The 13,978-nt window shown below is 41.7% G+C and overlaps 1 protein-coding gene across 1 annotated transcript in view; it reads right to left on the bottom strand.

Moving 5' to 3' along the window:
- Window positions 1–57: 57 nt before the first annotated feature.
- The window catches only part of LOC129044580 (ankyrin repeat domain-containing protein 18A-like), a 73,437-nt gene continuing 59,516 nt past the window's right edge, over window positions 58–13,978 (bottom strand). Inside the window, exons 21-23 of the mRNA XM_063650444.1 lie at window positions 2,490–2,600; window positions 2,053–2,305; window positions 58–529 (exon numbers count right to left, since the gene is read on the bottom strand). The gene's annotated coding sequence lies outside the window, so the exon portion shown is untranslated. The remainder of the gene's footprint in view (window positions 530–2,052; window positions 2,306–2,489; window positions 2,601–13,978) is intronic.

Raw genomic sequence — 13,978 nt, forward strand, 5'->3', positions numbered from 1 at the left:
TCTCACTTTCAATCAAAGGGACCTACCCATATACAATTAAGACTTTTTTTATCTTTTAAAATTTTATTTATGTACATATGTATTTATTTTAAGTTTCGGGATACATGTGCAGGACATGCAGTTTTCTTACATAGGCAAATGTGTACCATGGTGGTTTGCTGCACCTATCAACCCATCACTTAGGTACTAAACCCAGCACGCATTAGCTATTTTTCCTGATGCTCTCCCTACCACCGGCCCTCCCCTGACAGGTGCCAGGGTGTGTTGTTCCCCTCCCTGTGTCCATATGTTCTCATTGTTCAGCTCCCACTTGTTAGTGAGAACATGTGGTGTTTGGTTTTCTGTTCCTGTGTTAGTTTGCTGAGGATAATGGCTTCCAGCTTCATCCATGTCCCTGCAAAGGACTTGATCTCATTCCTTTTTATGGCTGCATAGTATTCCATGGTGTATATGTACCACATTTTCTTTATCCAGTCTATCATTGGTGGACATTTGGGTTGATTCCATGTCTTTGCTATTGGGAACAGTGCTGCAATAAACAAACATGTGCATGTATCTTTGTAATAGAATGATTTATATTCCTTTGGATATACAATAATGGTATATCTGCCACAGCCTCTGTACTGCACTGTGGGGAATTCTGCCCAGTGCAAACCACCCAGTCTGCGGGTCTAGTCGCTGCCCAGGGAAAACCAGCGACTAGACCCGCGGTAATGGCGGTCACCCTTCCCCCCAGGAACTTGGTCTTCTTAGGCAGACTCCAGGTGCTGTGCTGGCCAGTGGGGATTCCATGCCAGTGGGTCTTAGCTTGTGGGGTTCTGTGGGAGTGGGTCTGCTTGGCTCCCTGGCTTCAGCCCCCTTCTCATGGGAGTTGATGGATCTCCTGCTTCACTGGATTTCTGCGAGCCGCCAGAGTATGCAGAAACTTCTACAGCTCAGTACCTGCCCAAGTGGGTGCCAGCTGGAGCCCCTGCTATGGGTCTGCACAGCTTTGTGCTTGGGACCCAAGGCCCTGGTGGTGTGGACTCACAAGGGGATTACCTGATCTGGGATTTGCAAAAATCTGTGGGAAAAGCATAGTTCCCCGGGCGGGTAGCACAATCCCTCACTGCCTCCCTTGGCTGGAGGAGGGAGGTCCCTTTGCCCTGTGCAGCTCTTGGGTGAACTGTCACCCAGCTCTGCTTTTCCTTGCTCTCCATGGGTCACACCAACTGCCTAGTCAGTCCCAATGAGGGAATCTGGATGCCTCAGTTAGAAATGCAGAATTCACTTGCTGTTTATGTTTGTCTCAGTGGGGGCTGCAGAGTAAGTAGAGCTGTTTCTACTCAACCATCTTGGCCCCTCCCCCCCATTAAAACAATTAATATTCAAAATGTGTAATTCTAACCAGCATGGTACATGTATACTTATGTAACTTACCTGCACATTGCGCACATGTACCATAGAACCTAAAGTATAATAATAATAATAACAAATACTAAAAAAAAAAAAAAAAAGAACCTGCGTTTTAAACAAGCATCTCAGGTGATTCGGATGCAAATGGGCTGGTGAGCATGCCAAGTGGAGTACTGGTCTGGACCTTCATTCATTCATTCAAGAAGTGTTTGAGGCTGGGCACGGTGGCTCATGCCTGTAATCTCAGCACTTTGGGAGGCCAAGGCGGGCAGATCACGAGGTCAGGAGATCGAGACCATCCTGGCTAACACGGTGAAACCCCATCTCTACTAAAAATACAAAAAATTAGCCGGGCATGGTGGCGGGCACCTATAGTCCCAGCTGCTTGGGAGGCTGAGGCAGGAGAATGGTGTCAACCCAGGAGGCGGAGCTTGCAGTGAGCCGAGATCGTGCCACTGCACTCCAGCCTGGGTGACAGAGCAAGACTCCATCTCAAAAAATAAATAAAGAAGTGTCTGAGCACAAAAAAAAAAAAAAAAAAAATTATAAATAGTTAAACCTTCAAGTGGTATTTCTGTAAATGTATAGCATTTACAGTTCTCGACGTGGTAATGCTTAAAGTGCATGATAACTTATGGGACTGCTATATAGGCATACCTCAGAGATACTGTGGGTTTGGTTTCAGGCCGCTGTGGAGATGAGCTCTTTAGGGCAGTGCCCAACGGAAGTGCCATTGAGTCACGTTGAGACGGAGTCAGAATGCAGTCCAGCAGTGGGGGAGCAATGAAGGCTTTTGGAGGAGGTGGAGGGCAGGCCAGACAATGGGGGTGGGGTATGATGGGTGAGGGGAAAATGCAGGTGGCTTGGGTGAAGGGCGTTGTAGGGGAAGGGAAGATTCTGGTGGCCGGTTCTGCAATAAAACAAATATGGCAATAAAGCAAATCACACAGAATTGTTGGTTTCTCAGTGCATATAAAACTTAGGTCTATACTATACTGTAGTCTATTAAGTGGGCAATACCATTATGTCTAAAAAAGTCAATGTACATACCTTAGTCAAAAATTATTTTACCGTTTAAAAATGCTATGGATCACCTGAGCCTTTAACGTCATGATCTTTTTGCTGGTCGGTGGCCTTGCCTCAGTGTTGTGGCTGCTGACTCATCATGGTGGAAGCTGCTGGAGGTGAGGTGGCTGTGGCAATTTCTTAAAATAAGACAAAGAAGTTTGCTACATCAATTGACTATTTCTTTCAAGATTCCTCTGTAGCATGCAATGCTGTTTGATAGCACTTTACCCACAGTAGAGCTTCCTTCAAATCGGAGACAATCCTCTCAAACCCTGCCACTGCTTTATCCACTAAGTTTATGCAATTTTCTAAATACTCTGTTGTCATTTCAACAAGGTTCACAGCATCTACACCTGGAGTAGTTTCCATCTCAAGAAACCACTTTCTTTGCTCATCCAAGTTCTCATTTGTTAAAATTTTGTCATGAGATTTCAGCAATTCAGCCACATCTTAAGTTCTCTTCACATTTTTTAATCTTAGTTCTCTTGCTATTTCCACCACATCTGCAGTTACTTCTTGCACTGAAGTCTTGAACCCTCAAAGTCATCCACGAGGATTGGAATCAACTTCTTCCAAATTACTTTTAATGTTGATATTTTGACCTCCTCCCATGAATCACAAATGTTCTTAATTTTAACCTCCTCCCATGAATTGCAAATGCTTCTAGAATGGTGAAACCTTTCTAGAAGGTTTTCAACTTACTTTGCCCAGATCTATCGAAGGAACTACTATACATGGTGGCTACAGCCTTATGAAATGTATTTCTCAGATAATCAGCCTTGAAAGTCTAAATTCCTCATTGATCCATGGGCTGCAGAATGGGTGTTGTATTAGCAGGCATGCAAACAGCTTTAATTTTCTTCTAGTTCTCCATCAGAGCTCTTGAGTGACCAGGTAAATTGTCAATGAACAATAATACTTTGAAAGAGATCTTTTTTTAAAGCAGTAGTTCTCAGATGTGAGCTTAAAATATTCATGTAGTAAACAGATGTGCTGTCATTCAGGCTTTGTCCCATTTATAGAGCACAGGCAGAGTAGATGTAGCATAGTTCTTAAGGGCCCTAGAATTTTCAGAATGGTAGATGAGCTTTGGCTTCAGCTTAAGCCCCTAACAAAAGAGTCATCCTGTTCTTTGAAGCTTTGAAGCCAGGCATTTATTTTGCTACCTGGCTGTGAAAGTCCTGGATGACATCCTCTTCCAATATAAGGCTGTTTTATCTGCAGTAAAAACTTGTTTAGTGTAGCCACCTTTGTTGCTTATCTTAGCTGATCTTATGGATGACTTGCAGCTTCTACATCAGCACTTGCTGCAGCTTCTACATCAGCACTTGCTGCTTTTCCTTGCTTGCACTTTTATCTTATGGAGAAGACTTCTTTCCTTAAACCTCATGAACCAATCTCTGCTAGCTTCAAACTTTTTTTCTGTAGCTTCCCAACCTCTCTCAGCCTTCAGAGAATTTAGGAGAGTTAGGGCCTTGCTCTCGATTAGGGTTTGGCTGAAGGAAATGTTGTGGTTGGTTTGATCTTCTATCCAAACCACTCAAACCTTCTCCATATCAGCGGTAAGTCTGTTTCATTTTCATACCACTCATGTGTTCATTGGAGTAATACTTTTAATTTCCTTCAAGAACTTTTTCTTTTCATGCACAGTTTGGCTAACTGTTAGGTGCAGGAAGCCTAGCTTTTGGCCTGTCTCAGCTTTTAACATGCCTTCCTCACTCACCTTAATCATTTCTCACTTTTGATTTAAAAGAAGAGATGTGTGACTCTTACTTTCACTTGAACACATAGAGGCCTGTGTAGAGTTATTAATTGGCCTAATTTCAATATTACTGTGTCTCAGAAAACAGGGAGACCTGAGGAGTTGGGGAGATGGAGGAAGGGCAGATCGATGGAACCATTCGAACACACATATGTATCAATTAGGCTCATTGTCTTTTGGAGCATGGTTTGTGATGCCCCAAAACAATGACAATAGTAATATCAATGATCACTGATCACAGATCACCATAACAGATATAATAATAACAAAACATTTGAAATATTGCAAGAATTACAAAAATGTAACACAGAGATACAAAATAAGCACATGCTACCAGAAAAGTGGCGCTGGTAGACTTGCTTGATGCAGGGTTGCCAGAAACCTTCAACCTGTAAAAAATGCAATATCCGAGAAGCATAATAAAGTGAAGTGCAATAAAACAAGGTAAGCTTGTATATGTATGCATGCACACACCAATACACATCCACCTATCCACACACAAATCTTTGTACAAACAAATCCTGTATTTTCAAATCCAAGAATACATCATTTGCACCTTAAAAATATCTGTCATCCTTGTGGTGTCCTTTTCTGTCTTTATCAGTGTAATGCTGGCCTCATAAAAAATGTTTGTGTTGCCTCCTCTTCAACTTTTGGAAGAGTTTATGAAGAAATGGTATTAATTCTTCTTTAAACATTTGCTAGAATTCTCCACTAAGCTATCTGGTCTTGGATTTTTCTTTTTCAGGAGCTTTTTGACCACTGACTCAATATTTTTACTTATTATTTGTGTTGATTTTCTATTTCTTCATGTTTCAGTCTTAGTGGATGTATGTTTCTAGAAATTTCTCTATTTCTTCTAAGTTAAACAATTTGTTGACACATAGTTGTTTAGAGTAGACTATTATTATCCTTTGTATTTCTATGGTACCAATTTCAATATCTGCTTTTTTGTTCTAATTTTATTTATTTGAGGCTTCTCTCTTTTTTCTTAGCCTAGTAAAAGGTTGGTCAATTTTTATTATTTTTATTTTATTTTATTTTATTTTTTTGAGACGGAGTCTCGCTCTGTCTCCCAGGCTGGAGTGCAGTGGCGCAATCTCCGCTCACTGCAAGCTCTGCCTTCCGGGCTCATGCCATTCCCCTGCCTCAGCCTCCTGAGTAGCTGGGACTACAGGAGCATGCCACTCCGCTCCGCTAATTTTTTGTATATTTAGTAGAGACGGGGTTTCACCATGTTAGCCAGGATGGTCTTGATCTCTGACCTCATGATCTGCCCGCCTTGGCCTCCCAAAGTGCTGGCATTACAGGCATGAGCCACCGCGCCCAGCCATTATCTTTTCAAAAAATCAGCTTTTCGTTTCATTGATCTTTTCTATTGTTTTTCCAGTCTATTTCACTTATTTCTGCTATGATCTTTGTTATTTCCTTCCTTCTTGTAATTTTGGGCTTCTTTTTTTTTCTTTTCTATTTATTTGAGGTTTATTGTTTATTTGAGATATTTTTTCTTCATTTAGCACTTACCTGTATAAACTTCTCTGTTAGAATTGCTTTTGCTTCATCTTATAAGTTTTAGTATGTTGTGCTTTCATTTTAGTTTGTCTCAAGATATTTTATTTCTTTTTTGATGTTTTCTTTGATCTATTGGTTGTTCAGGAGTGTGTTGGTTGATTTCCACATATTTGTCACTTTTCTAAGTTTTCTCCTGTTTTTAATTTTCAGTTTTATGTCACTGTAGTCAAAAAGAATACTTGGTAAGATTTCAATCTTCTTAAATTTGCCAAGACTTGTTTTCTGGCCCAATATATGACCTGTGTAGGAGAATGTACTGTGTATGCTCAAGAAGAATGTGTATTTTGCTGTTTTGGAAAGTAATGTCCTGTATATGTCTGGTCCATTTGATCTATAGTGTAGTTCAAGTCATCTGTTTCTTTATTGATTATCTGTTTGAGTGATCAATCCATTGTTGAAAGTGGGATATGGAAGTCCCCTACTGTTACTGTATTATTGTTGTCACTTCTCTCTTCAGATTTGTTAATATTTGCTTTATATAATTAGGTGCTCCAAAGTTGGGAGAATATTATATATTTGTAGTAATTATATCCTCTTGATGAATTGACCCTTGTATCATTCTATAATGACTTTCTTTCTCTCTTGTTACAGTTTTTGACTTAAAGTCTATTTTGTTTGTTGTAAGAATAGCTACTCTTTCTTTTTTTTTGTTCCCTGTCTTTCCTTTCAGTCTATGTGTGTCTCTAAAGGTGAAGTGAGTCTCTTATAGGCGGCATATATTTGGTTCTTGTTTTACTGTCCATTCAGCTACTCTGTGTCTTTTCTAATTTGGTCCACTGATATTTAAAGTAACTATTGATAGGCATTTTGTAGTTTTTTTGTTCTTGTATTTCTCTCTTGCTGTGCATGATTTTATTACTTTGATTATTTTCTGTAGTGGTATACTTTGATTCTTTGCTGTGTCTTTGTATTAATTCTTTTTTAAACATGTGGTAAAATTCTCATTTGTGTATCTATTACATGTTTTGTCTTTGTGATTATCATGAGGCTTACATAAAACATTGTATGCTATCATGTGCCACATAAGGATGTTTTGGTCAATGATGGGCCACATATACAATGGTGGCCCCAAAAGGTTGTAACATTTTTATTGTATCTTTTATATGTTTAGATACATTTGGATACACAAATGCTTATCATTGTATTACAGTTGCCTACAGCATTCAGTATAGTACAATGCTGTACAGGTTTGTAGCCTGGAAGCAATAGGTTATACCATATAGCCTGGGTGTGTAATAGGTGGTATTATCTAATTTTATGTAAATATACTCTATGATATTCACACCATGACAAAATTGCATAATGAGGCATTATTCAGAAAATATCCACATTAAGAAATGTATGATTGTAGTTATAATAGTCTAAGTTGATAACAACTTAACTTCAATCATATACAAAACCCTACACTTTACTCCCCTCCACTTTTTATGTTTTTTTGATGTCAGCGTTTATTTCTTTGTTTATTTTGTAGTTATATTTATTTGTAATATTTTTTGTCTTTTAACCTTTGAAAAGTTAAAGTGATTATACTCCATCATTACAGTATTAGGAATATTTTGAATTTGACTGTATAGTTACTTTTACCAGTGACTTTTTATAACTACATATGGTTTCATGATGCGAATTAGTCTTATTGCATTTCAGTTTGAAGAACTCCCTTTAGGATTTCTTATAAAGCAGGTCTAGTGACAATGGACTCCCTTAGATTATTTTGGGGGGTTTCTGAAAAAGTCTGTAAGTCCTAGCCAGAGCAATTAGGTGAGAAAAAGAAATAAAAGGCATCCAAATTGGAAAAGAAGTGAAAGTGTCTCTATTTGAAGATGACATGATCTTATATAGAGAAAATTCTAAAGTCTCGAATTAAAAACTGTTAAAATTAAGAAACAAGCAAATTTGCAGAACACATAATTAACATTAAAAATACCTGTTACATTTTTATATACTAACAGTGAAGTATCCCAGAAAGAAATTAACAAAACAATCTCGGGCCGGGTGCAGTGGCTCACGCCTGTAATCCCAGCACTTTCGGAGGCTGAGGTGGGCAGATCACAAGGTCAAGAGATTGAGACCATCCTGGCTAACACGGTGAAACCCCATCTCTACTAAAAATACAAAAAAATTAGCCGGGCATGGTGGTGGGCACCTGTAGTCGGGAGGCTGAGGCAGGAGATTGGCGTAAACCGGGGAGGCAGAGCTTGCAGTGAGCCAAGATCACGCCAGTGCACTCCAGCCTGAGCGACAGAGTGAGAGTCTGTCTGAAAGAATACAGTGTCATTTACAATAGCATCAAAAAATTAACTACTTAGGAATAAATTTAAATAAGATAGTAAAATTTGTATACACCAAAAACTATAAAACACTGATGAAAGAATTTGAAGAAGATACATATCCCTATTACTCAGTGTGATCTATAGATATAATGCAACCCCTATCAAAATTTCAATGGGGTTGAAATTTTTCAAAGAAATGGAAAAAAGCAATTATAAAATTTGTATGCAACCACAAAAGACCCCAAACAGTCAAAACATCCTTCAGCAGAAAAAACAAAAGTGGAAGCATCACATTACCTTATTCCAAACTAAATTATAAGGCTATAGTAATCAAAATAGTATGGTACCGGCATAAAAACAGACTGTAGGCCAAGGGAACAGAATAGAGAGCACAGAAAGAAATAAATCCATGCCTTTACAATCAATTGATCTTCAGCATTGGTGCCAAGACTACACAATGATAAAAGTTTAGTCTCTTTATTAAATGGTGTTGGGAGAACCGGATATCCACATGCAGAGGAATGAAACTGAACCCTTATCTCACCCTACATACAAAAATTGTCTCAAAATGGATGAAAGACCTCAACATAGGACCAATATTGTAAGACTCTTAGACATAAATATCGGAGAAAAGCTCCTTGATACTGGTATTGGTAATAAATTTTCAGATTTGATACCAAAAGTATAGACAACAAAAGCAAAAATAGACAAATGGGAGTAAATCAAACTAAAAGCTTCAGCACAGCAAAGGAGACAATCAATACAATTAAAAGACAACCTAAAGAATGGGAGAAAATATTTACACACTATACATCTGATAAGAAGTTAATATCCAAACAAATTAGGAACTCAGACAATTCCAAAGGATCTTGTATTAGTCTGTTTTCATGATGCTCATAAAAACATACCTGAGACTGGGTAATTTATAAAGAAAAAGGTTTGGCCAGGTGCGGTGGCTCACGCCTGTAATCCCAGCACTTTGGGAGGCCGAGGCAGGCAGAACATGAGGTCAGGAGATTGAGATCATCCTGGCTAACACGGTGAAATCCTGTCTCTATTAAAAATACAAAAAATTAGACAGGTGTGGCAGTGGGCGCCTGTAGTCCCAGCTATTCGGGAGGCTGAGGCAGGAGAATGGCATGAACCTTGGAGGCGGAGCTTGCAGTGAGCCTAGATCGTGCCACTGCACTCCAGCCTGGGTGACAGAGTGCGACTCCAAATCCCCTGACCCCCAAATCTCATGTCCTTCTCACACTGCAAGATACAATGATGCCTTCTCTACAGTCCCCCAAAGTCTTAACTCATTCCAGCATTTACTCAAATATCCAAAGCCTAAAGTCTCATCTGAGACAAGGCTACAGTCCCTTCTATCCCTGAGCCTCTGAAATACAAAGCAAGTTAACTACTTCCAAGGTACAATTCTTGTCCAGGCATTGGGTAAGCATTCCCAGACAAAAAGAAGAAATTTGCCAGAAAGAAGCGCAAAACACAGATGGGACTTACAGACTCCATGCAAGTCAAAAACCTAGCAGGCCATTCATTCTATCCTACAGCTCTAAACAATCTTTTCTGAAACTACATCTCACATCCAGAGCACAGGGTGGTGAGATGGCTGGGCTCCCAAGGCTTTGGGCAGCTCAGCACCTGTGGCATGACAGGGTCTTTCCCCAAAGTTGCCCCCAATTGCTGGGCTGCTGTTGAGTGCCAATAGCTTTTCAACACTAAGGGTGCAAGCTGTTGGTGGGTCTATGAATCTGGGGTCTGGAAAATAGCACCTCCTTCTATGGGGGCTCCAACCCTATATGCTGGTTCTGCAATGTCTGAGTAGAGGTTTACCATGAGGCTCTGCCTGTTGGAAAAGCTTCTGCCTGGACACCCAGGCTTTCCCATACATGCTCTGGAGTCTAGACAAAGGCTCTGAAGCCTCCAGTTTTGTGCTGTGTGCACCTGCTGGATTAACACTATGTGGAAGCCCCCAAGGCTTGGAGCTTGCACTGCTGAAGCAGTGACAGAAGCTGTACCTGTGCATCTTTCAGCCATGGCTGGAGCTGGAGATGAAGGTGTAGGGGTACACGCAGCAGTGTCCTGAGGCTGCACATAGCAGTGGGGCCATAGGGCTGGCCCAGAAAAAGCATTCTTTTTTCCTAAGCCCCAGGGCCAGTGACAAGGGTTGCTACAAAGGTCTTTGAAATGCCTTCAAGGCCTTTTTTCCCATTGTCTCGAATTATTAGCACTGGGCTCCTTTTTTATGCAAATATCCAAAGTCTTCTGGAATGTTCTCCCTGAAATTCAGCTTTTCTTTTTGACCACTTTACCAGGTTGCAAATTTTCCAAAGGATTAAGCTCTGCTTCTCATTTAAATATAAGTTTCAACTTAAGGTCATTTCTTTGGTCACACATAATACCACAGGCTGTTTGATGTAGGTAGGACAACTCTTGAGCTTTGCTGCTTAGAAGTTCATTCCACCAGATAGACCCTAAATCTTCACCCTGAAGTTCAAAGTTTCCCAGATCTCCAGAGCAGGGACACTGTGCAGCCAAATTCTTTGCTAAGGCAAAACAACAAAACCTTGGCCCCTGTTCCCAGTAAGTTTCTCATTTTCATTTGAGACCTTCTAAGCCTGGCCTTCACTGTCCATCCTTCTGTCAGCCTTTTAATCACAACTAACAAGTCATTACAATGGTCCAAACTTTCCCTCATCTTCCTGTCTTCTGCCAAGCTCTCCAAACGCTCTAACCTCTGGCCATTGCCGAATTCTGAACCTGCTTCTACATTTTCAGCTATCTTTGTTGCAGCCTGGCAATGTGATAAAAGAAGAAAAGTCCATTACCAGGGGAAAACTTCAAGAAGGCTTCAGATATTAGCATCAAAGAAGCCCAGTGCTAACAGCCAAAAGATTGGGGAAAAGGCCTTGAAGGAATTTCGTAGCTTCACTTCACAGCATTGATTTTCTGAATGTACATAAAGAAAAGAGGTTGAATTGACTCACAGTTCTGGAGGCTGTAAGGAAAGCAAAGTGGTTTCTGCTTTTAGGAGGACTCAGGAAGCCTCCTATTTATACCAGAAGGCCAAGCAGCAATGAAATGTTTCATATTCCAGGAGTAGAAGCAAGTCAGAGAAAAGATGCCACATCCTGTTATACAACCAGATCTCACGAGAACTCAGTATCAGGAGATCAGCATCAAGAAGATGGTGCTTAACTATTGGTGAAGGATCCACCCAATACCCCACATCCACCCCTCAGTGTTTCCAAGCAGAAGCCTGAGGCAGAGGCAGAGCCTCTTGGAAAACCTCTACTAGGGCAGTGCAGAAGGAAAATATGGGCTTGGAGCCCCCATGCGGGATACCACCATCCTCCAGACCCTAGAGTCATAGACCCACCAAAAGCTCCCACCCTCAGTATGGAAAAGCTACAGGCACTCAACACCAGCCCAGTCCATGAGAGCAGCCATGGGGGCTAAAGCCTACAAAGCCACAGGTGCACTGCCCTAGTAGAGGTTTTCCATGAGCTCTGCCTCTGTAGCAGGCTACTCCCCCTTCCTACTACCCACCACCCTCACACCACCCTACAGCCAACCTACTCCTCCGACCTTACCCACTTCTTTTTACTTCCAACTCCAGCCCTCTCAAGTACAGGAATAAATCACCTCCCACCAGGCCACACCTGCAACATTTGGAATTACAATTTCCCATGTGTTTTGGTAGAGACACACAGCCAAACCATATTATTCTGACCCTGATCCCCCGAATATCATATCCTTCTCAATGAGTAAAATACAATCTTGCCTATTCAAAAGTCGCCAAAAGCCTTAACTCATTCCAGCATTAACACAAATGTAAAAGGTTCAACATCTCATCTGAGAAAAGTCTACAGTCCCTTTTGCCTATGAGTCCCTGAATTTAAAAGGGAGTTCTTTTTTTCAAGATATGATGATGATACAGGCATTGGGTAAATTTTCTCAATCCAAAGGGAAGAGATTTTTCAGGAAAGTAACACAAATGGGATCACAGGCCCAGTGCAAGTCCAAAACCAAGCGGGACAGTATCCATTTAATCTTACAGCTCCAGAATCATCGTGAGAACTCACCATCATGAGGAAAGCATTAAGGAGATAGTGTTTAACCATTTGTGAGGGATCCTCCCCAACACCCACCTTTCACCCCTCACCCCCACCATAATCCCCCCATCCTCCCCAATCCCCACCTTCCAACCCCCACTGCCATCCATGATTAAATCACCTTCCACCTGGCCCCACTTTTAACATTTCCGATTATAATTCCACATGAGTTTCTGTAGGGACACACAGCCAAATCTTATTGTGTCCCTGCCTCCCCCAATCTCATGTACTTCTCACTTTGCAAAATACAATGATGCCTTATCTACAGTCCCACAAGGTCTTAACTCATTCCAGCATTTACTCAAATGTCCAAAGCCCAAAGTCTCATCTGAGACAAGGCAGTCTCTTCTGTCCCTGAGCCTCTGAAATACAAACAAGTTAACTACTTCCAAGGTACAGTGATTGTCCAGGCATTTAGAGTTCCAAGCCAAAAGGAAGATTTTTGCCTGAGAGAACAAAACACAAATGGGACTTACAGGCTCCATGAAAAGTCCAAAACCCAGCAGGCCAGTTATTCAAACCCACAGCTCAAAAGTCATCCTTTTTAAATCCTTGTCCCACATCCAGGGCACAAGGGCGTGAGGGCTGGGCTCCCAAGGCCATGGGCAGCTCTGCACCTGTGGCTTTGCAGTGTTCAGCCCATGCAGCTGCCCTCATGGGCTGTGCTGGTGTTGAGTGCCTGGGGTTTTTAACCCATGGAGGGTGCAAACTCTTGGTGGGTCTATGAATCTGGGGTCTGCATAATGGTGGCCTCCAGTGTGGGGGCTCCAACCCCATATTTTCCTTCTGCACTGCCCTAGTAGAGGTTTCCCATGAGGCTCTGCCTTTTTGGCAGCCTTCTGTCTGGACACCCAGGCACTTTCATACATCTTCCAAAATATATATGGAGGATCTCAAGCCTCTGAACTAGTGCTCTGTGCACCCACTGGCTTAACACTATGTGGAAGCCACCAAGGCTTATAGCTTGCACCTTCTGAAGCGGTGTCCCAAGCTGTACATGTGCATCTTTGAGACAAGGCTGGAGCAGGAGCTGGGGCTGCAGGGATGCAGGCAGCAGTATCCTGAGGGTGCACACAACAGCAGGGCCATGGGGATGGCCCAGGAAACCATTCTTCTCTCCTAGGTCCCAGGGCCTGTGACAGCAAGGACTACTGCAAACATCTCTGAAATGCCTCCAAGGCTTTCTCCCCCATTGCCTTGGCTATTAGCACTGGCCTTCATTTGATTCAAATTTTTGAAGCCATCATGAATTTTCCCCCTGAAAATCAGCTTTTGTTTTGACCACTTGGCCAGGCTGCAAATGTTCCAAACTTTTGAGCTCTGCTTGTCATTTAAATACAAGTTACAACTTGAGGTCATTTCCTCAGTCACACACAAGGGCACAGGCTGTTTGACACAGAGAGGACACGTCTTGAGATTTGCTGCCTAGATGTTCATTCCACCAGATACACCCTGAATCATCAACCTCAAGTTTAAAGTTTCACAGATCTCCAGAGCAAGGTCACCCTGCAGCCACGTTCTTCGTTACAGCAAAACAAAAGTAACCTTGGCTCCTCTTCCCAGTAAGTTCCTCATTTTCATATGAGACCTCAGAAGCCTGGCCTTCACTGTCCCTCCTTCTGTCAGCATTTTAATCACAAGTATTTAACAAGTCTCTACAATGGTCCAAACTTTCCTTCATCTTCCTGTCTTCTTGCAACTCTTCCAAACTCTCCGATCTCTGGCTGTTAGCCACTTCTGAACCTGCTTTTACATTTTCAGCTATCTTTGTCACAGCCTGGCAATGTAGAAGG

Source organism: Pongo pygmaeus, chromosome 13, assembly GCF_028885625.2.
Source record: "Pongo pygmaeus isolate AG05252 chromosome 13, NHGRI_mPonPyg2-v2.0_pri, whole genome shotgun sequence".
In the NCBI taxonomy this organism is placed as follows: Eukaryota; Metazoa; Chordata; class Mammalia; order Primates; family Hominidae; genus Pongo; species Pongo pygmaeus.